Source organism: Sus scrofa, chromosome 2, assembly GCF_054392235.1.
Source record: "Sus scrofa isolate SSC_HxYL_T2T_F1_AM1 chromosome 2, Sscrofa_HxYL_maternal_Yorkshire_Landrace_v2.0, whole genome shotgun sequence".
Taxonomy (NCBI): domain Eukaryota; kingdom Metazoa; phylum Chordata; class Mammalia; order Artiodactyla; family Suidae; genus Sus; species Sus scrofa.
The window spans coordinates 151,984,695-152,011,181 of NC_139384.1; the positions used below are offsets into that span (position 1 = coordinate 151,984,695).

General features: G+C 58.4%; 1 protein-coding gene across 2 annotated transcripts in view; it reads left to right on the top strand.

Annotated features, from left to right (window-relative positions):
- The window catches only part of PSD2 (pleckstrin and Sec7 domain containing 2), a 684,196-nt gene that overhangs the window by 544,904 nt on the left and 112,805 nt on the right, over positions 1–26,487 (top strand). The window contains exon 1 of one of the 2 annotated variants that reach the window (XM_085014754.1): positions 21,850–25,815. The exons of the other annotated variant lie outside the window; for it this stretch is intronic. The gene's annotated coding sequence lies outside the window, so the exon portion shown is untranslated. Of the gene's footprint in view, positions 1–21,849; positions 25,816–26,487 lie in introns of those variants that run through there. 2 annotated transcript variants of the gene reach the window in all.

Genomic DNA, 26,487 nt, shown 5'->3' on the forward strand with positions numbered 1-26,487 from the left:
GCCCCATGTGGGATTAGGCTCAAGCATTCCTTAAACTTTTCTGCACTTTTTGCTATGGTTTTTTAAATTTTTATTTATTTATTTATTTATTTATTTTTTGCTGTCAACATATATTGTTTTTCAAATCAGAAAACGCAAGAGAATTCTTGTTCTTAAGCCCACAAATGTTTGGAACCAGAGCACTGCGTGGAGTGAGGGCGAGGAGGAGAGGGTGGCTCAGGATCACGGCCTCCTCCCCAGGAATGACAGGCTGCAGGTATTTGGAGGCCCAAAGTGGGTGCAGCCTGAATCTACAAAGGCCTCGGCCCCTCCACTTCCTGGCGCCTCCCTGGCATCTTCCTACCACCCACCCAGCCCCTCACCCAGCTCTGAGGCCTGCTCAGGGAGGGGCACCCGCTCTGGCCGAGCTTTGGCTCTGTGGCAGCGGGATCCACAGGCAGCTGCTGGGGGCCCGGGGGGAGTGGCTGCGAGCGTGAGGGCCAGGGCAGTGCCCGCGCTGTTGATAAGGCGACGGAGCCCTCTGTTGATAAGGCGACGGAGCCCTCGGGAGCCAGGACGCAGTGAAGCCATGGAAACGAGGCTGAGGTGTCAGGCTGGCTCAGCCGCTTCCCCCAGGTGGCCACCTCCCAGGCCTGGCGGGAGGCCAGCCAGGCAGGTCCACCCACTCCCTGACCTCCTGGGGGCCAGGCTTGGGCAGGTGCCTGGGTCGGCTCGATGTCACCCCAGCCCACTTTCCCCAGGGCCAGGCTGGAGTCAAGGTGGGAGGGCTGGGGACAGGGACAAAGGTGCTCTGAGTCCTTGGCTCCAACTCCCCCCCATCCGGCCCCTCCCACCTCTGCTGCCCCCCTCCTTTCCTATAAATATGTGTGCATTATTTACCTTAAGCATTTTGATAAATCATAATAGGAGAGACATCTGCTGTCAAAACTGCAAACTGCATTTGGGGCTCAGCTGGTGGCTGAGGGCTCGAGGCCGGGGTGCAGGGGCTCTGATGGTCTGAGGGGATAACGGGAGTGGCCCCCGCCCCTCACTTAGCGCCGGGCCTTGCAGGGGACCCAGGCACCATCACTGGGGACCCCTCCTCACCAGCTGCTGACCGTGAAACCTTCCCAAGGCGTCTCTCCCACCCCCGCCAGCCGTGCTCCCCTCCCGCCGGCCTCCCTCTGCCTCAGAATTAATGCAGCCGTGACAGCGGCTGAGAAGTCCCCCGAGCGGAGATTAACTCCCGGGGCAGCGCGGGCGGGGTTGACCACGGGAGGCTGGGGAGTGGGGGGCCAAGGCTCAGGCCTCACAAGATTAATCGCCCTGCAGCAGCCTCATCACGAGGGTGCCCGGTGCTCCGACCCCCGCCCCCAGGAGGAGCGCTGGGTCCTGTGTCAGGAGCTGCCCTGCCTCCTGCAGCCCCCGTGGTCCTAACTGGTGAGAGGATTTTGGACGCCGAGACTGAGTTCCTTGCTCGTTTTCTCTTCCCTTCCCAGTGGCCTTTGGGGACCCCGAGGACCAAGCAGCCTCCTGAAGCCTCTTTCCCTCCTCCTCCCCCAGCTTGGCCCAGCAGCCTGGGGCGGGGAGGCTCTGACACCTGCCTGCCTACCCACTACCTGCTGGTCCTGCTCACCAGTTCCCCAAAGCAGAGGTGGGGGACAGGGACTCAGAGAGGGGTGCAGCGGATCTGTCAGCTCAAGGCTTGATGGGCCTGCTGTCCAGCCAGCCCTCTAGCCATCTTGGGAGACAGTGGAGGAAAGAGATCCTGGGCGGATAGAGTTAGATTGCTGGTTGATAAAGCCCTGGGGTCAGAGATCTGGGTATTGCTTCTTCTCAGCCAGACACCCACTTTAAAAGTCTTTTAGGAGGAGTTCCTGCTGTGGCGCTGTGGTTTAACGATCCGGCTTGTCTCCGTGACATTGCTGGTTCAATTCCCAGCCCAGCAAAGTGGGTTGAGGATCCAGTGTTGCCACGACTATGGCGTAGGTCACAGAGGCGGCTCAGATTCAATCCCTGGCCTGGAAACTTCCGTATGCAGCGGGTCGGGCCAAATAAGAAAAAAAAAAGTCTTGGAGGAGTTGTAGCAGGTGGGATTGAGGTGAGACGTGGGAATCAAGTTCCCCGGGCAGGCAGGACCTAAGGGAGGTGGGAGTCCAGCCTGACGCTGAGTCTGCGGGGAGGACCCCCTTCTGTGCACTCCCTGCCCTGGGGTCCCCGTCTCAGCCCTTCTGGGATCAGGCTGGCTGAGCGCTCCTGTTTGCTTGCTGCTCTTCCCAGCGAGAAAGTGAGCTCCAGAGTTCCCGTCGTGGCGTAGTGGTTAACGAATCCAACTAGGAACCGTGAGGTTGTGGGTTCAATCCCTGGCCTCGCTCAGTGGGTTAAGGATCTGGCGTTGCCGTGAGCTGTGGTATAGGTCGCAGATGTGGCTCGGATCTGGCGTTGCTGTGGCTGTCCGGCGGCTACAGCCATGGGAGCGGCCCTAGAAAAAGGCAAAAAGACAAAAAAAAAAAAAAAAAAAAGGCAAAAAGACAAAAAAAAAAAAGAAAGAAAAAGAAGAAAGTGAGCTCCAAGGGGGAAGAGTGTGTTTACCGGCACATGTTAAGTGCTCAATATTTTTTTTTTTTTTTTGGTCTTTTTAGGGTCACACCTGCAGCATATGGAAGTTCCCAGGCTAGGGGGTCAAATCAGAGCTACAACTGCCAGGCTACACCACAGCCACGGCAATGCCAGATCCTTAACCCACTGAGCAAGGCCAGGGATTGAACCCTAGTTGGGTTTGTTACCACGGAGCCACGACAGGAACTCCCAAAAATGTTGAATAAATGGTTGAATAGGAGGTGCAGGACACAGGGTGGCCTTCTGTATATAAGGAGCTAGAAAAAGAAAGTGTTGGATCTGGGTTTGAGGGTCACAACTACAGGGCTGCAGGCTGGCGACTGCCAAGAGAGGGCCCCAAGAGGAAAGGGCCTTGCAGCGGGTACCAGGTTGACACCAGGCATGACCTTCTACAAGAAGCTCCCCTCGTGGGCGCCACTTCCTACAGATACTACGAGGGCAGACTGAAAACTCCTGTGTGAAAGGTCCTTGTCAACTCTCAGGCCTGGAGTTCCTGTCGTGGCGCAGTGGTTAAGGAATCCGACTAGGAATCGTGAGGTTTCAGGTTCGATCCCTGGCCTTGCTCACAGGGTTAAGGATCCGGTGTTGCCGTGAGCTATGGTGTAGGTCGCAGACACAGCTCGGATCCTGGGTTGCTGTGGCTGTGGCATAGGCCAGTGGCTACAGCTCCAACTGGACCCCTAGCCTGGGAACCTCCATATGCTGAGGGAGCAGCCCAAGAAATGGCAAAAAGACAAAAAAAAAACCAAAAAACAAAAAACTCTCAAGCCTTGTTCCCCTTGGTGAACAAGAGGTTTATATGGACGGGAAGAGCCAAGAAGGCTTCTTGGAGGCGCTGAGAGTAGAGCCGAGCCTCAAAGGACCGTGTCACTTACCAAGAGACTTGGAGACTGGGGCGGTGAGGAAACCATACTGGAGGGAGCCCAGGGGACTCTGATGTCAACCTCAAGCTCCAGGATGAGTGAATGTATTTTGTCTTGGGAACAGTAGGAGCCCGTGATGGTTCTGGAACCTGGGTAGCCTTTGGCGGGACTTAAGTCTGGACGGAAGCCTTCATCAATCTGGGTATGTAGAGCAAATTCCCACCCCCCACCCCCGTCTGGGACCCTGGGGCTGGGCTGGGCAGTTAGCAGGAAGCCATGGTCATGCTCCCAGCCATGTCCCCTTCCAAGGGAACCAAAACATATCCTTTACTAGGAAGCAGGGCAGGGACCAGGCTTGGCCATAGCTTATGAGCTACCAGTGACCACTCATTCAGAGATGGGAAATTCAAGTTGCAGGATGGCCAGGCTGATCGGAGGGCTTTGGGACCTGTTCACGTCCTGGAGTTGGGAATAAGGGAACATCTGGGCCCTACTTCTTGCTCCCCAAGACCTTAGCCTAGAGGCAGCAGTGTCCTGGGCTGAGAGGCAAGGGGCTAGGGTTTCCATACAGGCTGTGACCCTGTAGCTGGCTACGTGATCATGTGACCAAAGGCCGAGCCGGCCCTTCCTGTCTATAGCCTCCCCAGTCAGCGCAGTGGAGACCCTTCCAGCATCCATCGGCCAAAGCTGGGAGAGGGAGGGAGGGGCATGGCCTGGGAGTTGGGCTTAGTACATGCAAACTATTGCATTTGGAGTGGATAAGCAATGCCATCCTGCTGTATAGCACAGGGAACCATATCCAAACCCTTGCGATGGAACTTGGTGGAGGACGATGTGAGACATAGAATGTGTGTATAGGTATAACTGGCCCACTTGGCTGTACAGCAGAAACGGACAGACCATTGTGAATCAACTCTAAGAAAAAATTTAAAGAAACAAAGTTCTAGGCCCCCCCCCCCAGGGGTTCAGACGTCAAGAAGGAGCTGTCATTTGAGGGTCCTTGGCTCCTTCCCTCTCCCCTAGCACCGTGCTGGGCCTCTTCCCTTCTCCGGCTCTGACACCCACACTCCCCTCACCCTTGACCCTGTGGCCAGCAGCCTCTGCTGCTGTCATCCGTTGTCATGGGAACCTCACAGCTCTGACCTGGCCTCGCAGACAAGAGCTGGCCAGGAGCTCCTAGCAGGGGAAGCCAAGGGTATGCAGGGGATGAGGTGGGGTGCCAGTCCCTGCCAGCTCGGCTGGGTGCCGAGGTACCCGCAGGAAGAGGGCATTGGAAAGATGACCTGGAGCTGGATGGGCTGGGGTGCAGGGGTGCGGGATCTGACTACGCCCCGTCCCTGGGGTCCGTGCACTTTCCCGGGCTGGCCCCCTTACCCAACCCCGGCTCTGGGCTGGCGCTGGTAGGGAGGGGGCGGCGGGGACCTTCCCTCCCTGCCGATGGTTGCTCAGAGCCCTGAGCTCAGCTCATTCTCGAGGCTAAAAATACCAGGGAGGCGGCAGCAGCAGCTCCCCTGACACCCTGTCCGCCACCCCCCCCACTAGCAACACACACACACACACACACACGCCTAGCCTGGACCAGGCGCCTAGGTAAAGCTTAACTCACTATGATCCATGGAGTTTATAAAGTCCCACCCATGGGTGAAACCCAAATCTGGGTTCCACTTCCACCTCCGACCCCGGTCTGCTGTGCGATCTTGGGGTGGGCCTTTGGCTTCTCTCGGCCTCGCTCCCCCTTGTTGTGTAATGAGGGAGCTATAAGGAGGAGGGGAGCCTCAGGCGTGGGGTAGGTGCTTGAGCTCTGGCTGTGCCATCTCATCTCATCACCATGGCGGTCCTGGCAGCTCCCTGCCGTTGGCACTGGGTCATGATCGCCCTTTTCTGGAGGAGCACACGGGGCTGGACGCGAAGTGTGGTTCAGAGGCACTAATGAGGCCTTTGGGTTCCAGGGTGGCCCTCTCTTGTCCTGCAGTGGCGTGTGGAGCTTCCAAGACCCCCAGGCACTTGTTGAAAGGTAGGTCAGAGGGGTTCCTGGTTGCGTGAGCTTGACTGAGCCGAGGAGGAGTCCCCGGCGCTCTCCAGCCCCGGCCTGGCTGACGCTTGAGGGGAGGGTCCACACGGCCCACTTCGGGGGTGGGCGAAGTTCAGGTGAACACCCACACTGCCCTTTGGCCCTGGACTTGGGTCCTCTTTCCACCATGCCTGGGCTCAGGCCTCATTTGGAGTTGATACTCTCTTCCCTCCTGGAAGGCAGACGTTGTGCGCATCAGCTCTGCTTTAGAGGAGGCCTAGTTTCATACGGGGTGCAGAGGGGGAAAGAAGGGCGGCCCTGCCATTTCCAGGGCCCTCCACGGAAGGCACAGCCACTGAGAGGCCTGGAAAACCATCCCCAGATCTTAGGGACCCCCAGGGGCCATTGCTGTGAGACCTGTGTCATTGTACCCACTCTTCCCCATTCGTCCTGTCCCCCAACCCCGTGGACATCCTGAGAAGCACAGGGCACCCTTCCCCACAGACCTCAGGTCTTCAAGGTTGGAGCTGGTGTCTCTAGGACCAGGGCACGGATTTTCTGAGCAGGCCACCCAATCCTGCGGTGCAGAGCGTAGGCTCTGTGTCATAGACCCTGAGCTTGCAGTGCTGGCACTTCCTGTGTGACCTCGGGTAGGCTGCTTCTTCCTGAGGTTGCCCCTTTGTAGAACAAGTATTTAATAGTACTGGTCTGTAAGGGTTGCTTCAAGGATTAAATGAGATGTTTCCCTAAAGTCTCTGGCAGAGTAGACACTCTGTAATCCTTCTTTCTGGAGGCTGGAAGGGAAGCGGCGTGCTCTGAAAGGGTTCTGGGACATCTCTTCATTAATGACTCCAGGGTCAAGAACTGTTTTGGTTGCTGGGTCATAGGACTGGCAACCGCTGGGGTTCCCCCCCACTGAACTGGGGGCCTGCAAAAGAGAAGCATTGCCCTTGAGTTTTGTGAACATATTTTTAGCCCATAAATAGATGCTCTTAGGTAAAACATTAATAACCTGCATCATGTTGGTGGGAAAAATTAAATGTAAATTAGATAATTAAAAACGAAGCTGATGCCCGCTGCTCTGTGCTATTACTTCTTATTAAAAGTTATGAGAGGTGCACCTGGGTGAGCTGGAAGGCTGGCTGTGGGATTCCCAGGCAGGTAGGGATTACCTAGTGGAGCCCAGTTTGGTCTTTGGAAGAGTCGGACCCAGCCGATGCTCCCACTGGAGGGCCCTGTGGGTGCTGGAACCAGAGCCTGGGGTGTTGGTCCCCGAGTCAGTGCCTCCCCTTACCAGACCTCAATATTTCCTCTTTTTTTTTTTTTTTTTTTCACTTTGGCTTTTTGCCTTTTCTGGGGCCGCTTCCCACGGCATATGGAGGTCCCCAGGCTAGGGGTCCAATCGGAGCTGCAGCCACCGGCCTACGCCAGATCCAGAGCAACGTGGGATCCGAGCCACGTCTGCCACCTACCCCACAGCTCACGGCAATGCCGGATCCTCAACCCACTGAGCAAGGCCAGGGATCGAACCCACGACTTCATGGTTCCTAGTCGGATTCGTTATCCACTGCGCCACCATGGGAACTCCGATATGTCCTCTTTTGTAAAAGAATAACAGGACCTACTCTCATAGGACGGAGGCAGGGGTGATTGAGAGAATGTCTAGGAAGTACCCAGCCTAGGGCCTGCGGTGTAGTAGGTGCTCATGAAATAGCTGCGATCACTGGCAGTGTCATCACCACTGTCATTGTGATTGAGTCCCTCTCGGCCGCAGGCCAGTGCGCTGAGGACATTAGAGACAAAAGCATCTGCATGGCCGCCCTGCTAGCCGACGGGGTGCATGCTGTTATCCCCATTGTATGAGGAAAGCGAGGCTCTGACAAGGGGACTAAGGGACCCAAGGTCATACATCCTATGAGGGAGGTGGCCTTGTTTACTATTCCAGGGTCACAGAGGGGAAGTGGGGGAACAGCGCTCCCCACTCAACGCCCTGCTTTCCCAACTGAGCAGGTTACATCGACTCCCTTTCTTCTGCACCTGCCCTGTGCAGCACCCAGGCTCTGCCGTGGCCAGAGGTGATCACTCTGGAGTGAGGGAGCAGCCTGAGGGGCCAGGTCCCCAAGACGTGTATCCGCAGAGCAAGAGTCTAGAGAACAGACAGCCCTGGGGAGGTCTGAGCGCTCCCCAGGAGGTGTGATCCGCCTTGGCATCGGCATCCTGAGCCTGAGCCTGCTGGAGACCGGAGGAGAGGCGAGGCAGGTAGCAGGACCAGTTGGAGCAAAGGCAGGGGAGGCTGGAAAGCCCGGGCCAGGCCTGTGGTGGGCTGCGGAGGGTGCACGATGAGGGGGTGGGAACACGAACACGGAGCGGGTGAGTCACTGTTTCTGGGCCAGGCAGGCGGCGGCTGCGGAGCGGGGGGCGCATTCCTGGCTGGCAGGGCGGCCGGCACTAATGTCTTTCCCACATGGCCCCGAATTCCCGGCTCGGCACGATCACACGATCACACGGGCAAGACGCTCCCGCGGCCACCCCCGCCCCAGCTGCCTCCTTCCCACAGAGAGGGGAAGGGGGGGCAGGGAGTGCGGGGTTGGAGGGGGGCAGGCAGAGCCGGCGCTCCCGGGGCAGGATGGGGGGCTTCGGCAGAGCTTCCCAGGGGCCCGCGCCCAGGGCACCCTGTGCATCCTGACGGAGAAACAGGGCCGCATTGGTTAAAGCAGAGCAAGGTCCAGCCTGTGCAGGGGTGGAAGGAAGGCGGCCCGGAATGGCCATGGGTCCCTGGCCGCGGGTCCCGGCTTCTTGGGCCCCCTCCACCCATCCGCCACCACCCCGCTGTGTAAGGGCCTGGCGGAGGGAGGGGGAGCCACTTCTTTTTTTTTGAGGGCGCCTTGGCCTGATTGGCCGAAGGATCCTCCACAACTTCAGTCGCCTCAGAGCCAAAGCCATCTGCCCCGTCCCCTCTTCCTGACCCTTGGGCTCTGGTTGTGGTGGGGGATTATCTGAGGCTGGGGTGCATCCGGTGGGGGACTGGGGCTGGGGTTTCTGGGAGAGGCCACGCCCAGCCCCCCATGCCGCGCCTGCGGTGCAGGGCAGGCCCAGCTCAGAGGAAGAGGCCTCTGAGCCACTGCTCTCCCACATGGTCCTTGTCCCCCGGCCAGGCCCCTGGGGGGGAAACTGAGGCTGCGAGGGCGGCCCACCCAGAGCTCCCCGTCTGCTGGGGGAAGCTGGCAGTTGTCCCTCCCAGCTGGGCTCAGAGGCGCTAATGAGAGTTAAATGTGGACCGTGAGTCACTTGGGGGGGTGGCTGGAACCACCCCCAGATGTGGATCCTGGGTGGAATGGAGCTTTGTCCAGCCGGTTCAGCCTTCCCCACGCCTCTGTGCTCATCCCTACTCCTTGGCAAGGGGGCATGGATTCCTGACCTGGCAGAACAAGCCCTGTCACCTGGGCCAACCTCCCCCAGAAGGCTGGCTGCCGCAAGGGGAGGGGCTGTGGAACCACAGGGGGATTCTGCACCCCAGGATGGGCTCAGTACCCCAACACCTGAGGTTGGACCAACACCGGGGTTGCTTAGTGGTTATAAGCCCTGGGGTATGGTGATGTGCCTTGGGACGGGGGTGGGCAAAGGGCCCAGGCCACCCGGAAGGATTCCCTCACCCCCTGCAGCCCATCTGGCCCCACTCAGACCACCAGGCTCTGACCACACAGGGTGCCTGTCCCCCCACCCATCAGCCCTGACCTCAGGCCAGCACAGGGACTTCAGTTTGCAGTCCTCATAGCAGGGCAGATTCTGTGTGGGTGTGTATGTGTCCCTGTGACCAGATCTTTTTGTGTGTTTTTGTGACTGAATGTGCAGTTGTGTATATTTACGTGTGATTGGCTGTTTGTGTGGGTCTCAGTGTTGCAGGGACCTTGAGAGGGCCGGTGGTTCCTGCGCGTCTCTGTCTGTGTGTCCCGTCTGTGTCTTCATGGGTCTTTCTGTGGGACTGTGGGTGTCTGCGTCAGCCTAGCCCCATCCTCGAGGTCCCTGCTTCTTCCCAAGCACCCTGTCACCAGCACCAGGAACCACAGGGTTAGGGAAGCAGATCTTGAAGGGGGGATGCACTGCCCGCTGTTCCCAGAACAGAATGGCCTGGTCGGGTGGGCAGCACCAGGGGGTGGGCAGGGGCGTGGGCAGCCACGGGAGACAGAGAAAGGGGGACAGGGGAGGGCCCCTGCTCAGCAGTCCCCTCCCTGCTCCCTGAGCTCCCAGCCCAGCGCCTCCTGGCAAGAGCTTATTTGCATGGTATTTACATTTCATTTGCATCGCGTTCAATTAAAAACCTGACCAGCTCCCGCCTGCCTGGCGCTGCCTGCCCAGCCTGGTGAAATCGTTGGTTGGGCATTGCCTGCCGCCTTCCCTCCCCCACCCCCCCACCCCCCCACCCAACACACACAGGACCGACTAGGGTGGGAGGGGTCCTCTCCTCCGCGAGACCATCCCAGTCGCCCACCCTCGGAGGGTGAGGGCTGCAGGTACAAACGGAGAAACTGAGGTGCAGAAAGGGTTGCCCGCAGCTCCAGGTTAAGGGCCGGGGTTGGACAGAGCTAGAAGAAAATTAGTGGTTAACAGCTGCCCCCGTATGCAAGAGTCTCTCAGGAGCTGTGCCACCACCTGGACGCAATATCTCATTTGAATTTCGCTACCCCTTGAAGTCAGGCCTTGCATTCTCCCATTTTACAGATGAGAAAAACCAAGACGGAAGAGGGCATGCCCCAAGGTCACGCAGCTGACCCGGAATTCCTATCTCCGTCTGTATGATGGCCAAGTCCGTTGCTCCAAAGCCTGAGCCTGACCCACCGCCTCAAGTAAAGGGCCTCCCCGACTCCTCCTGGAGAAGGGAGCGCATTGGCTCTGGGATGAGCAGCTATCCCTTTAACGTGGTGGCTGGCCCACCTGTTACCTATTATCCTGCTTCCTAACACCGACAGCCATGCCCTTGCTATAGGGTGGAACTCTCGCCCCCGCAGAAGTCCGTCCTGGCACCTGGCCATAGTTTGTCCTGTTGCAAGACTGCTCTTCTTGGCAGTCGGAGCTGGTGACTTTGTAACAGACCATTAAAGACCCTGATAATGAAACAAACTCCAGGGGCAACTTGGAGCGTGGCTACGGGCGAAGGATGTGTGGAGAGATCAGGCAGGCCTGTGGAGACGGCTAAGGCCCCAGAGAAAGCCTGAGGGAGCCACGCCTGGATCAAGAGGCCTCCTGGAGCCCCCTCTCACCAGGCCAGAGCTGCGCTGGTGGAGGGCTGCCACACAGGTAAGAACTCTCAGAACTGGGGAGAGTGGAGGGCTCAGGCTGCCCAGGGAGGAGTCGCCCAGGGCCCAGAATCTAGCTCTGGAAGTGGGGAGCCCTGGTGTTGACTGGCTCCAGTGCCCCCCACCCACCCCAGGGACCGCCTCCCCCACCCCTTTCCTGCTCTATCCCTGGGGGACCTGGCCCTTCAGCAGATGCTCCCTCCCTAACCACAGTGATTCCCGCAGGGATGGGCATGTGACCCGGGCCTGGCTAATCAGGTGCAATCCCAGGACTTTGGAATTATGGGGCCCGGCTTGTCTGGGATGGTGGTGTGGGACTTTGAGGCTGCTACCGAATCTATGGCGAGAGCCAGCCACGGACGACGCAGGGACAGGGAAACTGATCTGAACGAGCAAGTTCCACGTTTGCTTAAGCCAGCGTGTATTGGGTTTCTGTCACTTGCACCTCAAGCCCTGACCAGTTGAGGCCTGCCTTAACTAGTCCTGCCCTCAGACCTTTGCCTGGGCAATGCTCTGCCCAGAACACCTGCCTCTTGTCGTCTTCTGACCAGTCCTACCTGTGTCAGAGGTCCACTCACCTCTCGTCCTCACTTCCAGTCGGTCGGTACCCACCTCTCCCGGCTCCATCCTCCTGAGAGTGTCACCTGGAGCTCCCGACCCCCAGCCTGGCGCCCTAGCATCTGTCCTCAGACCTGCTCTGTTAATGCCCTTTTCCAGGGCATATGTCTCATTGGCCCAAAGCAGGTTGTAAATTCCCAAGTGGCAGGAGCCGAGTCTCCTCATAGGGAAAGGCGGGACAGACACTTCCTCTGCCATCAGGCAGCCTCCGTTCAAATTCTAGGCCATCTGTGTGATCTTTGAACCTGTCCCTCCACCGCTGAGCCTTAGTTTCCTGTCCTTTAAAATGGGGTTGTTGGGAGGGTTGAATGAGTTGGCAGGAAAGAAATGCACTGAGCACGTCAGGGCGTAAAAGGACCGGGCACCCTGAGAACGCGGCCGGGTCCCTGCCCTCGAGCGGCAGAGGGCGGAGGTCGGGGCAGGGGCCCCAGAGGGAGCAGCCAATCAGCAGAGGGGGGCGGGCCTCGTTCGCCGAGGCCTGGGGCCCCCTGCAGCCCCCCTTCCTTCCCAGGCGCTGGGGGCTCCTGGTGGGGGCGGGCTCGGTCCTCCCCTCCCCCTTCTTCTTTCCTCCCTGTCCTTGTCCCTTGGAGCCGGTGCCGCTCAGAGTTAATCTCCTCGCCCGTCAGGGGGTGACAGGAGGTGTCTGTCATTTGGAGCCGAGGCCGGCAGCCTCGCTGGCTAATTGGGGCGCAGGCGCCGGGAGCACGGGAAATGGCCGGAGGGAAGGAGTGGGAATGAGGAAAGGGAGGATGCCCTCCGCGCCTTCCCCGCCGGGCGTGGGGGCTGAGCCGCTGGGCTCCGGGGGCGGGGCTGAGCCAGGCAAAGGAGGAAGGGGCTGTGGGTTGGGGACTCTGTGACCTTGGGCAGATTGCTGTTCCCCTCGGCCCTTTGTATTATTGCTCGTCTTCATATTGACAACGGCAAGCCTTTATTGAGCAGTTACTGTGTGAATCAGGGCCCAGCTCCTGCCTGCGAAAAACTCCAGTGCTTTTCTAAGGCCCTTGGAATTCAAGCCAGACTCTTTCCAAGTTCCCTGAAGACCCCCCCCACCCACCCATGCACTGCCCTACCTGCTCCCCTTGCTCTAGCCACACCATCCTCCTCCTGCCTCAGGGCCTTTGCACTTGCCGTTCTCCTCCTTGGAACACCCTTCCTCTGCTTTTTAGCAGCATTGACTCCTCAGCGTTAGGTCCTGGCTCAAATGACACCTCAGAGACAACGTCCCTGACCATCTTATGGAAAACCCCCCACTCCCACCTCCACTTGTGTTGGTGTCACCCAATTACGGCATCCTAGTCATACTTTCACAGCATGTGTCATCAAGTGAAATCCTCTTTGTTTCCATATTTGTGGTCGATAGTCATTCTCCCTCTAGAATGGAAATCCCTGTCTCTGATTTACTGCAGAAACCCTAGTGCCTAAAACAATGCCTGGCACGTGGAAGGCTCTCGATGATACCTAGGGAATGATTAAATAAGTGGAAATCAGGAGTTTCCGTCGTGGCGCAGTGGTTAACGAATCCGACTAGGAACCATGAGGTTGCGGGTTCGGTCCCTGCCCTTGCTCAGTGGGTTAACGATCTGGCGTTGCCGTGAGTTGTGGTGTAGGTTGCAGACGCGGCTCGGATCCCGTGTTGGTGTGGCTCTGGTGTAGGCCGGTGGCTGCAGCTCCAATTGGACCCTTAGCCTGAGAATCTCCACATGCCGTGGGAGCAGCCCAAGAAATAGCAAAAAGACAAAAAATAAATAAATAATAAATAAGTGGAAATCAGACCTTCCGTTAAGGACTTCATCTAACTTCATTCTTACAAGGGTCTTTGAAAGTTGGTATTCTCTCCATCTGACATGAGGAAACTGAGGCCCAAGGAAATTCTGTGACTAGAAGTTGTGGAAGCTGGAGTTACTCGCAGAACTGTGACCCCAGAAGGATAAGGGCTGGCGGTGGGGATGAGAGCCTAGGCCAGTGCTAGGGGCATGTGCAAGAGGTCAGGGGCCGGGAGAGGCCCTACCAGGTGGACGCTTCCTCTGGGAGCTCAGCAGAGGGGACCCCAGGGAGCCTCTCCTGGGTTTGGGGGCTCAGTCCCTTTGGGCTGCTGTAACAAAAATGCCATAGCTTGGATGGCTTGACCAACAAACATTTATTTCTCTCAGTTCTGGAGATTGGGAAGTCCACTGTCAAGACACCGGCAGATTCAGTGTCCCTGGAAGGCCTGCTTCCTTTTTCAAAGATGCTGTCATCACACAGTGTCGTCACATGATGAGAGGGCTGGGGATCTCTCTGGGATCCCTTTCATAAGGGCACTGATAGCGCTGATGAAGGCTCCACCCTCATGACCTAATCACCCCCAAACCCCCACCTCCTGACACCATCATATTTGGGATTAGGATTTCAACAAATGAATTTTGGGGGAACACAAACGTTCAGTCCATCACAGAGACTCACATGAGGTCCTTGGCTAGAGAGGAGATGTCAGCTTCAAAGGATGGGTAGAGAAGATGACAGGGGACTGAAGGTGCTGCGGGCCGGGACCATGTCCAGGTATCAGGTAGAGCAGGGGGAGAGTAGAAGAGGGAGGCAGGCTGGATGGTGACAGACCTAGAACCCTGGGCTGGGGAGCCAGCACCTTGACAGGCGGGAGAACCGTTCCGAGTTCCTGGGTCTCTGGTTCCTGTTCGCCTTCTAGGGGTCTCCAAGCCTGAAATCTCCACCTGCAGTGGGCAAAGGGGCAAGTGTGGGCTGGAAGATGCCTCTGCAAATCACAGTCCTCAATTGCTGACACTTCATGGCCTTTCAGACCCCAAGACACTCATTACAATGATGTCTGGGTCCCATCAGCATAGGTCATTGGCCACTGTTAACTCATGTGGGTCATGCTTCATCAGCCAATCACAGTAGCTCCCTCTTCCTCTGTATCCCCACATGGGGTCTCTGAAGAGCTCTTGACCTGGTTAAAGGTCCAGGCTGAGGCCAGGCTGGCCACGGACTCTCCCCGTCATTCCCCAGGATCGCAGAACCACAGTTTGCTTCTCTCCAGGCCTGACTCCCATCCCATTACTGGCTTCTGGTTCTTCCTGTGCCTCCCATCTCCTGCCCCCAGTCCAAGCAGCCATAGTAGAAGGTTCTGTAGGTGTGAGGCTGGCTGTTGGGGAGGCAGACTGGCCCAGTGTGAGAAGCGGCAGGGGTTTGAGGATGCCCCAGCCATCAGCAGCAGCGGCACTGCGCCACCAGCGCCAGAACCGCCTCCTCCTCAACCTATGTCACGGGGCGGCAGGCACCCAGATTCCAGATGTTTCCTGCTGCACTGCCGTGTGTGTGTGTGTGTGTGTGTGTGTGTGTGTGGTTTCTGCACAAACACCAGCTTCTGCCACTGGCTCCCCTGCCCTGACCCATCGAAATTCCCTCAGGAAGGGATGGAGGGGAGGGGAGATGAGGGGAGACAGGAATCGTGCCATCTCTGTCCCCAGGATGCTGGAAACAGTCACGCTTCCAGGGACCCTAAAGGAGCACTCCCCAGGACCCTCTGGGTCAGCAGGTGGAGGGAGCAGGCCAAGAGAGGAAATAGGGTACCAGGGCCAGGCCTCTGTGCATTTTGATGTTATGTGAACAGCATGCAAAGCAGATGCAAATATTATGCAAACTAGAACTTTCCTTGTCCTAGTCGGCAGCAGGACAGGCTCCCAAACGGGAGGTGGGGCCCCAGAACCCAAGGGGAGGTGTGGAGGTGAGGGTGGGCACCGACGCGGCTTTGTCAGGAGGAAGCCGCATTCAAGCCGTGCTTGAGTGCCTACTGTATACCCAGCACCAGGCTGGGCTCCTGCGGACTCAGATGAAGACTCAGGCAACCAGGGAAGTTGAGCCAAGTAGGGGCAAGATCTGCTGCCACCCCAGGAATTTGGCTGGTGGCCTTTCAGAGGCATCCTTGCATTTCATAGAAAGTACAAGACCAGAGAGCAGAATGTTTAAATTCTCCTGTTCTGGCCTCAGCCAGATGTGGGTTTGATTCTCAGCTCCACTGCTTAATTGCTGTATGATCTTGGGCAAGGCACGTCACCTCTGGAAGTTTCTGTTTATCTGCTCATAAAATGAGAATAGTAATAGTAAAGGAGGTCCCGTCGTGGCGCAGTGGTTAACGAATCCGACTAGGAACCATGAGGTTGCGGGTTTGATCCCTGGCCTTGCTCAGTGGGTTAAGGATCCGCAGTTGCTGTGAGCTGTGGTGTAGGTCGCAGACGTGGCTCAGATCCCGCGCAGCTGTGGCTGTGGTGTAGGCCGGGGGCTACAGCTCCAATTCGACCCCTAGCCTGGGAACCTCCATATGCCAACGGAGCGGCCCTAGGAAAGGCAAAAAGACACACACACACACACACACACACACACACACACACACACACACACACAAAAGAATAGTAATAGTATGGACCTCACTGGGTGGTTGTAAGGACTCAGAGACCTGTCTGTACCAGGGCGTGGTGACTGGTTCCGGGTAAAAGCTCCGTAAATGGGCGTTGTGATTGTAGTACCTGCTTCCCCAGAGGAGTCTCTCTACCCTCTCCTGCCCTGTTCTGAGCTCCTATAGCAGCAAACGCCCTAACCAACCCCCGTGGAGTCTTGGAAGCATCTGCCTGAGGGCAGGGTCCGTGTTTGCTTTTCTCTGTCCCCACCACAGCCTTGCCTGGAGGGTCACACAGCGGATTCAATGAAAGATAATTGAATGCTCTCAACTCCTCCGGTGGGCGGGGAGGGCAGGCCCATAGGGAGACCGCTGAGGGGCTCAGAGGGTTGTCCCAGGACATCAAGCTGGGGAGCTGGGGTCCCAGGGTCCTGGCGGAGGAGGGATCCCAGCAGTCAGTTTAGGGAACCGGGACAGGGGGAATCTCTTCCCAGTGGTCCCCCAGCCACCTGCCCTCCAAAAAAAGGTGCAGGGGGGAGATGGGAGGAGGAGCTCCTGCTCTCAGCAAATGAAAACGAGGCTAGAGGTGGGGTGAGCCGGTCAGGGGTTGGTTCCAGGACAAAAAGAGGCAGGTGTGGGTGGTGCGGGGGTGGGGGCGTAACCACAACACCCATCATCATAGCCTGCGTTTATTGAGCACCTACTCTTTACTAGACTTTGTGATAAACACTTTTCAGATGCTGTCATATTCAAGTCTTACAGTGACAGTCTCTTTTTAAAATCCTTGAGGAAACTGATAGACATGCTTACCCAAGGTCACTCAGCTGGAAAACATCTGTCCCAGCACTTGAACCCTGGCATTCCTTTTTTTTATTTTTTTTTTAAGGGCTGCACCCATAGCAGATGGAGGTTCCCAGACTCAGGGATGAATCGGAGCTGCCGCTGTCCGCCTACACCACAGCCACAGCAACGCGGGATCTGAGTTAAGTCCGTGACCTACACCACAGCTCATGGCAACGCTGGATCCTTAACCCACTGAGCAAGGCCAAGGATTGAACCCACATCCTCACGGATCCTGGTCGGATTCGTTTCCACTGTGCCATGACGGGAACTCAATGAACCCTGGCATTCTTGCTGCAGAGCTTTATCCTTCACCTCTGAGCAGCACATCCATGCTCCCGAAGGCCGACCTAGGTTCAAGCCCTGCCTCTCTCAGCAGGCTTCTGTTGCTTCTCCTCACCTCCCCTTCATCAGCCGAAAGATACTACTGATCCCGTAAACTGCCCCTCTCCTCACCTCTGTCCTCTCCAGCCCCATCCTCCTGCCTCCTCCCTGGCCTCTCTCTGTACCTTTGCCTTCGTCTGCTCTGTAAAGCAGCCAGAAGGATCTTTCAACATTCCGGTCAGACCATGTCACTCCCAGCTTAGAACCCCCTAAAGTGTCCCATGTCACTTTTCAACAACCCTGACCCCTCACCTAGTCTTCAAAGCCCTGTTCTAGCTGCTTCCCTGTTCTAGGGCCTAAGGTCATGACCCCAGTGGTATGCTCCACACCTTCTCCTTTGCTTGGCTGGTTCCTCCTGAAGGCTCAGTCTCAGTTCAGATGTCACCTCCTCAGAGAGGCCCTCCCTGACTACCCCAGCCAACACGGTTCCCTCCCCGACGTCAGTCTCACAGGACCTGTTTTAAGGGCTTCATGGCCCTTCAGACTCTCTGAGCTCATCCTGGTCACCGATTTGTTTACTCGATTCTGGTTTGTCTTCCTGAATTAGAATCTAAGCTCCATGAGGCTGTTGGCCCCCTAGTCTAAACAGCGCCGGGTACGTGCTAGGCCCGGATAAACACCTGAAAGAATGCAGTGGTTGGTGTGACCTGAATCCAGAAGCCCAGCCCTTCTCTCCCTCAGTTTCTTTTCTCTGTTGGGGCCGTCTTCTCTCAGCCTCCTAGGGAGCGCTCCGGATGAGATCAGAGGTGGCAAAGGCCTCCCTGGGGAGGGGGGGAGGGGAGGGCACGATGCCCGCCTGTGGATGAGGTCCGCGTGCGTGCAGGGGACAAGCCGAGCGGCCGAGATGTTTTTGGCTAGACCCCTGCCCCCGAGTGGTGTCCTAGCCGGGCAGGGGAGTGGGCCCAAGCCCTTCCTCCGGTGGGAAGCTCCTCCCGGCGGGGCCTCCTGTTCCCCCCTCCCCGGGGAGGCAGGTGGAGCTGCGTCCTCATCTTTGTTCCCATCTGGAGCGCGTTTGGCGCGGCGTGGCGGGGGCGGGGCTGCGCCCCCGCGGTGCCCGGAGAGACGGGCCCGCCCGCTTATCTGATCTGCGGCTAATTGAAACTCCCTGCTCGCGAAGGTCAGCTCGGTCCCCTGACAGCTGCCGAGCCGAGCGGGGCCGGATGGAAAACCCGGGCTGTGCAGGGCCCGGCGGGGCGCGGGGGGGAGGGGGCGTGGGGGGCTGCCTCTGCGGCGCAGTAGACAAAGGCTGCCCCTCCCGCCTTGTGCACGCTGCCGGGGGTCGCCAGAGGTAGCGGCCTTCGCCCTCACCCAGCGGGGCGCTGCGGCCAGGGTCACGTGGCCTAAGGCTACAGAGGCGTGGTGGTGGGGGGGCGCCCTTAATCCTTACGCGCCCGCCCACCCCGCTCCCACGCCGGGGCCCCGTCTGGGGTCTCTGGGAGAGTCACCCCCAACTTCCTGCCCCTACCCCGCCTCCACGCCCCGGCTCTGAGACTTCCTGCCTCCCCGGCTCCGGGCTGCTCAGGCTGTGGGAAGCTGGCGGGGCGGGGGCGGCCGGGTCCCCTCCCCCTGCACGCTCTACGGGGCGCTGGGGGTCCGGGAGGAAGTGTGCGCGGTGGGGGGCAAGGCCTGGCCCCGGGGCGGCCATCCGGTGGGGCAGGTGCGGCCTCAGCCCTGGGAGGGAGGGTAGGCAGGCCCGTTGCTAATGGTGCAGGGTAGGGGGTGGGGTGCGCACCGCGGGGAGTCCCGTTTCCAGGGTTCCGGGTGCGGATGTGGCTCGCGCAGGAGGTCCCGCCCGACGCGCCCCAGGCAGGCCCAGGCCCTGCAAAGCCGGCACGCGTCCCTTCACCTCCCGCGGGTTTAGGCTGAGGTGCTGGGAAGCTCCCAAGGTGTAAATGCTTCAGGCTGACCGCGCCCTTGAGCAAAGCCTTTTGGGCCTCGGCTTTCCCAGCCTGAAAAAGTAACCCCAGTGACAGCTACCATTTTTCAGAACCACGTGCCAAACGTTTAACATACTTGGTCTCAAGCCACACAACCCTTCCATTTTGTTGACAAGCAAGGTGAGACGCCGAGAGGTTGTGACTTGCCCAAAGTCACATGGTTAGGAAGTAACCCAGGCGGGACCGATCGTTCTTGACTACGGGTGGTCCCCTTTTAGCGAGAGCTCTGGAGGTGTACGCCTATATAGGTCGATCCCCCAGCGCATTCACCAGTGCAGTGAGGCCCTCGGCCGCGTCTCGCCGCACGAGTTCCCGTCTTGGAGCTGGGCACGTGTATCTGGGCGCGTTCCCGCGTGCTGGAGCCCAGGGACAGAAGCACAGCCTAGCGCACTGGTACCCAGGTGCGCGGTTCCCGGTTGGGACCCGGCAGAGTCATATGGCCTGAGCCGCGGGCTAAGTGGAGCGGGGGCGGGGAACTCGGAGTAGAGTCCACGCGGGCCGCGGCGCCTGGGAGGCCGCAATCCCGGCGCCTGCAGCCGGCGAGGCGCGGGGTGACGCGCGGGGGCCCAGCTACCGTGACCTCCTCCGCGGTTTCCATGGAGACGGTGCACTATAAATAAAAAAAAAAAAAAGGGAGAGAGAGGAGGAATTTCAAACCCGTTTTCTACGGCGCTTGGCGGGAGGGGGGAGGAAAGCTCTCTTTGAATCGAGTTTCCCATTTCACCTTCCCAGGCGGTGGGAGCGCTTCCCCCACAGCCCAGCCGGGAAATTGCCGCCCCTCACGCCGCGTGGCGCCCCCCGAGGAAGCTAATTAGCGCAGCCCGGGGAGCTGGGGACTGGGGACCCGGCCCCGGGGGGCCGGGGCCCGCCTCTTGACGGGGGGGGGGAGCGCCTACAAATTGACGCACCCCCCCACCTCCCCGCATCTCTCCAGGCGCGCACGCAGCCCGGAGCGGGCCGGGGCACAGGGCGCAGGCGGGAGGTCGCATCTGCAGCTTTGGCGCAATGAATCAGGCGCGGCCGCCGCCGCCGCCGCTGCGGAGCGCGTCTGGCATCCGGAGTCTCCCGGGATCGAAAATAATTTGGGCAAAGCGGTGGGAGGTGTGTGTGTGTATGTGTGTGTGTGTGTGTGTGTGTGTGTGCGCGCGCGCGCGCGCGCTCCGAGGGGAGGGCGGGGGAGCCGGCCGGGCGGGGTGCGCGGGGCGGGGGGAGGTGCCATCCGACAGCCCCGCTGTGGTGAGAACAGAGTTGACACTTCTTTCCTTTCCACTTACTGCGGCAAGTACCGCGAGGAAGCTTAACCCTCTCGCTGCTTGGACCATTAGAGGCGCCGCGAGCGCCCTCATGAGGGCGCGCCAGTGCTGGGGGGGCCAGGTGTGTAGGCTCTTTTTTAGCGGGTAATTGCGGCCGGCTGGGTTCAGCTCTCTGGCTCTTCAGACTGGCGCTCCCACCAGAACATTCCTTACGGCATCCTCCTGGGGCTCTTCTCCATCGCTCCTTTTACTCTCTCCGGATCTGGTTAGTTTCAGCGCTGTGGCCTCAGTTTCCCCACCCATGCAAGAGGCTCAGCGGTTCTAATGTAACAGCTGCCTTGTCTTAGTTTTGTGACCCTGTGACTGGCGCATTCCGCAGAGGCCGGAGTGAGGGGTTAGGGCGTCGGAGGCAGGAGCCGAAACCGCCCCCCCCTTCATCTCCCGCCCGCACTCTGGACGCCCTTCATCAAAATGGCCGAGTTCCTGTTTTTGCCTCTGCCGGCAGAAATGTCACCGCTGCTGCATTAAGCACGCTCGGTGGGAACTCGGTTTGGATCGAGGAGCTGGCGCTCAGCCCTGCCAAGCTGCCTGCCTCCGGGGGGTGGGGGCGGGCTGCCTGGCCGGTAGTCCTGGCTGGGGTCGGCCTTTGCGCGGGTTCCCACCTTCCTGCCGCCTCTCTAGCGCCCCCAGGCTCGCCCTTCCTCCGCTGTGCTGGTTGTTCCCACCTCCCTCAAGTTTTTTTTTTTTTCTTTTTTTTTGTGGGGCGGGGGGGGGGGACATCTGTTCAGACTTTTATGCCTGTCTGGCCAGGGAGAGATGGTTGCGGAGCAGAATTCACTTCCTCCTCCTTGCCACCCCCATGCTCGGTAGCGCCTCTGGAATTCCCTAATCTCTCCACGAGCCTCGGAATTGCCCTTTGGTTGAGCGGTAGCCAGACCTCAGAGCATCCCTAGCCTTGTGGCCTGAAGCCCCCTTAGCAGGGCTTGAGTGGGGGGAGCTTTCCACTTCCCCCTTCTTTGCTTCCTGCCAAGGGGTCCCACCACCCTAGGGATTCCCACACCTTGGTGCACAGCAGAGAATGTGGCCTTGTGAGCGTGCGGAGGTGGGGAGGCAGAGTGTGTAGAGAGTCTGATTCAGTGGCCGTGGGGGTGGTTCTGTCATCTGCCTGCTTCACAAGAGCCCAGGGGAGGCCCTGGCTCTCACTCTGAGGCATGAGCCCTCATCCAGGAGTGGGAACTGGGAGTCCCACAGAGCTTGGAGGTCATGGCAACTCCCCATGCACAGAGGCCGAGGTGGAGAGAGGAGAGGGGACGGCCTAGGGTTGCTCTGTAAGGGAGGGGGGGTTGCATGGTGGAGAGGGGGCGCTGTCCCGGCTCTGCTGCTCATCCGGGGTGCGATGGAGAGCGGGTGAGCTGAGCTGTCTGTGCCTTGCTGTCCTTGCTATAACACGGATAGTCCCTGACCTCACCGGAACCCCGGGTGCCCTCGGCAGGAGAGTGTGTGCAAAGTGTGAGCACAGATCTTAGTGCGTGATAAATGTGAGCCTTTATCATCACTCTTGTCGCTGTCAGTAGCAGAACCGGAACTCAGGTCTGGGGTTTAGATACTGGTTGGGGGGGGGGCAGAGAGGCTGGCCCAGCTCTTTTTGGTCCCCCGAGTCTAGTCCTTGGGGCACACAGGTCTGAGGCAGGGAGAGTGGGTATGGGCTAGGAGTCAGTCCGCTGGGGCTGGTCGCATCTGTGGGTCTCCCCACCATAAGCCCTGGGGCCTTTCTCACCCTTGGGAAGTATTGTCCCCTCATAGCTCCACCAGTTCTGGATGCCCACTGGGCACTGGTTAGCGCTCGAGGGCTTGCCCTCCCTGCCCAGACCCCTGTCCAGCCATGCTGCCTTGTCAAGTGTCAGATCCTGTGATGGTGGGAATGCAGCCAGGTAGCTTAGTAAACGCCCCCCGCCCCCGCCCCGGGGATGGTGCTGGGACAGTTGGTGTCGGGCATTCTGGGCCAGGAAGAGAATACCCAAATTGGAGGGACCTTTGAGGATGGGCAGATAATCAAGTTAAAATGAGGTGGAAAGGCAGCTTGGAGGGATCTGAATGTGGACACAGGACCAGCATATGCCTGGAACACAGGGCTGATGTCTCTTTTGTTCGGGGGCTTTGGGACCACTGGCTTCTGAAGCGTCACCCACGGGTTGTGGTTATAAGAGCATTCACGTCCGAGGTGGGGAAGGGGTATGTATGCGTCTACTTGAGACTGGCTGGCAGAGGGCTGCGACCACCCTCAGAGCTCCTTCTTGGGCTGTAGGCGGCAGAGGGCACAGTGTTGGGCCCTCCTGCTCTCACACACACTTGCCTACGTGTCCACCCCTGCTCAGCCACACTCCTCCAGATGCACGCTGGCCCACGTGTTCTCATGTCCCCACATGCACGTACCCATGAACACGCTCAAACGCCACATGTGTGACCCACACAATGAACGCGTCTGCATGAATTCACACTGGTATGCACTTGGGCTCCCAGGTGTGCAGACATGAACATGCGTGTGCACACGGTATCCCGATGCTCCCGTGTACGCCTTAACACCTCTGTGCACACCTAGGCACACATCAGCCCTGCACACATGGCCCAAGCCCTCAGCATTTGCTCTCCCATCAGCTGGTTTGTGTGTCTGAGGTTTGTCTGTTTCCCATGAGGACAGGTCTATCTTTGTTCATTGCCAAGTGCCCTGGAGAACAGAGATTGGCTTGACCTTAGGGCCCGCATGCCTGGTATCTGGGAGGTGCGTAACACAGTATTATCTGGAGTAGATGAGTACCTGTGTAAGTGCATTCAGGACTGTCTGAATGGATGGTTATTCATATTGAGAACTGAGTGTCTAATTCTGTGCCAAGCGCTGTCCTTACCGGAAGCATCTCACCTAAGCCTCACAGCAACCAACCTATGCAGCAGGTGCTGTTATAGTGTCTGTTTAGGACTCTGAGGGCAGAGGCCCTGAGAAAGTCACCACTTGTGTTCGCTTTCTAGGGCTTCCTAACAAAGTGCCACAGACTGGGCCGCTTAAACAACAGAAATTCGTTGTCTCAGAGTTCTGGAGCCCAGAAGGCTAAAATCAAGATGTTGGCAGCCGCCTTTGAGGACTGCGAGGGAAGGCATTGTTCCCGCCCTCTCTCCTTGACTCTCTTCTCCGAATCTCTTTATTTATTTTATTTTTTTATTTTAATTTTTTTCTGCATCTCTTTATATCATCTGCCCTCTGCATGTGTCTGGGTCCCTATTTCTTTACTTGTAAGGACATGTGTCTTACTGGATTAGGGCCCATCCTAATGACCTCCTTGTGACTCGATTATCTCAGTAAAGGCTCTATTTCCAAATAAGTTCACATTCTCAGATACTGGGGGTTAAGGTCATTGACATGTGCCCTTGGGATAGAAGGTCATTCAGCCCATATTACTCTCCAAGGTCACATGTCTAGGAAATAGGCTAAGCAGGATTTGATCCAGGGTCTGGACTGTCAGAGGCCGCAGTAGCATCCTACTCTGTGGTGCAGAGGGTGTGTACATGCGGGTGTCCCAGGGGTCACTCTCCCTGGCTCCCTAGCTCCCAACAGTGGGTGTCCAGTGCCTGCGTGCGTGCGTGAGGCGTTGGCCTTTTGCAGCGCTGCCTCCCTGGCGGGCTAGTAGCTGTGATGCTCCTTCGGCCATGATATGGGCACCCGAAGCCATCCCCCAGGGCTCTGGTGGCCAGCGCTGCCCGACAAGTCAGCTTTGACGGGAGCGCCTGGAGACACACACAGGGAGCCGGAGGCCGCCTGACTCCCCCCACCAGCTGCCATCTCGGATGCTGCGGCCTCATTTCAGAGGCTGCTGGCTTTGAAGTGCTCAGCCCAGTCAGGCGGGAAGTTGGAGCCAGTGCGGGGCCCAGGGCCCGGGGGGCGGGGGGGGGCAGTCCTGAGGCCTTCCTGCATCAGCTGGGGCAGCCACGACCAGGCAGGCCCCCGGCTGACCTTTGTCCACAGCCTGAACCTCTCCTTGTGCTGCGGGGAGGCAGGGGGGCTGGACCTCACCCCTGCCTGCTCCTCTGAGCTTGGGTGGGAGGGGCCTGCAAAAGAGACCCGGCCCCAGGACCAGTGGTGGAGACCAAGTCTGGTGGGAGAAGCATCAGTCCAATGGGGGCCCAGACGTTGGAGACGCGGCCTCTGCCTTCAAGGCGTTTTCAGTCTGAAAAGTCCTAGCTTTTCTGAGCCTCACTTTGTCCATCCTTGTGGGGCTGACAGTCTGGTTCGTTGTGAAGGTTCTGGGAGTCACCTTGGTAGACAAGGACCAGGGTAACAAGGGCATCACACCCCACGTAGAGCCACAGCATTTAGAGGGAGGATGATGGTGATGGGTCATAGTTCCTGGGCCTCAGGCTGGGAGCTCAGTGCATTGGTTACCCAGTTATCCCGTTTAATCCTCCTGAGACATCTGGGAGGCAGTTACCATCATCATGGCCATTTTTGTTTGTTTGTTTGTTTATTTATTTATTTCTATCTTTCAGCCACACCCATGGCATATGGAAGTTCCCGGGCCAGGGACTGAATATGAGCCAGGTCACAGCTGCAGCAATGCTAGATCCTTAACCCGCTGCACCAGGCTGGGGATTGAACCAGCACTGCCATAGAGACAAGCCAGATGGTTAAGCCATTGCACCACAGTGGGAACTCTCTTCATGGCCTTTTTTTTTTTTTTTTTTTTTTTTGTCTTTCTGTCTTTTCTAGGGCTGCTCTCGTGGCATATGGAGGTTCCCAGGCTAGGGGTCTAATTGGAGCTGTAGCCACTGGCCTACGCCAGAGCCACAGCAACGTGGGATTCGAGCCGTGTCTGGGACCTACACCACAGCTCACGGCAACGCCGGATCCTTAACCCATGGAGCGAAGCCAGGGATCGAACCCACAACCTCATGGTTCCTAGTCGGATTCGTTAATCACTGACCATGACGGGAACTCCTCCTCGTCCATTTTTAAATGAAGAGACTTGGAATTCCCTCGTGGGGTAGCGGGTTAAGGATCCGGCGTTGTCACTGCAGGGGCTCGGCTTGCTGCTGTGGCGTGGGTTTGATCCCTGGACCAGGAACTTCCGCTTGCCGTGGGCGTGGCCCCTCAACAAATGAAGCGACTGAGGTTCAGCGAGGTGGACGGTCACGCGGCCCGGGTGTCGGGGGCAGAGGTTTGATGCTGCTCTTAAGGTTTCACAGCAGCATGCCGTGTAATCATGAAGATGGGGTCTCAAGGTGGGAGCCGAGGGGAAGACTCTACCTTGGCTGGTAACGACCCGGGTTCTGGGGTCCCCGTGCTCTGAGCCCTCCCCTGACCTTGGTGAGCGTGGCCGAGCTGGGTCCGTGATGGCGACGGTGCTGCCGATGTGTGTCCTTCGTCTTCATCAAGGGGAACCAAGCTCCGGCCTCCACGCTTCTGCATTCGGTCTTCCCAGCAGCCCTCTGAGGTCGTCAGGGTGGAATGAGTCTTACTTGACAGATGAGGAGACTCAGACGCGAGGTCCTGGAGTCCGTCTCCAAAGCACGTCGGAAGGAGGGCGAGGTCTCGCTCCGTTCTCCTGACTCCACGTGGATAGTCTTTCTGCTTCAGGCAGGTGAGTGTCTTCCAATCATTTCAGAACAAAAGCCCTCCCTGGTTCCCTCGCCCACCCCTGGGTGGCTGGACCTGTGCCTTAGTGTGGGGGCCGGGAGGGAGAGGGTGCTGATTCCCAAGAAGCAACTACCAGGAGCACCGTTGGCTTGTCCCGAGCCGTCCCTTTGTGGCGGACGTGGTGCTTCAGGCTGCCGCCGCAGCCAGCAGAGCAGCTCAGATACACCAGTGTTCGTGAGCCCCCGCCTGAGCCGGGTGCGGGGCTGTGCCGGAGCAGGGTGCAGGGGAGAACGAGGGAGGCAGACGTGGGACGTTTGACCGATGCGAACACAGGAGATCGGCTAGACGGTGGGGGCATGGGCACAGGACCCCTGGTGTCTAACTGAGGTGCTGGGAAAGGTTTCTCAAAGGACGCGCTATCTAAGTGGGGGACTGAGAGTTCCGGCGGTTTTTGCCAGACAAAGAAGAAAGGGTGGCAGGGAAGAATTCTGGGCTGGGAAAGCAGCCCGGAACCGCAGAGGCCCGACGGAGAACGGCCTCTCTGAGGAACCCGATGCTAAATGTAGCAGCGGCTGGAGTATGAGAGGGAGACGGAGGGCAGGTCATTGATTCAGGATGCTTGAGGCCAGCACAAGGGGTCTGTCTGGTCTCAACCCTGTGGCGTGACGGCCCACTG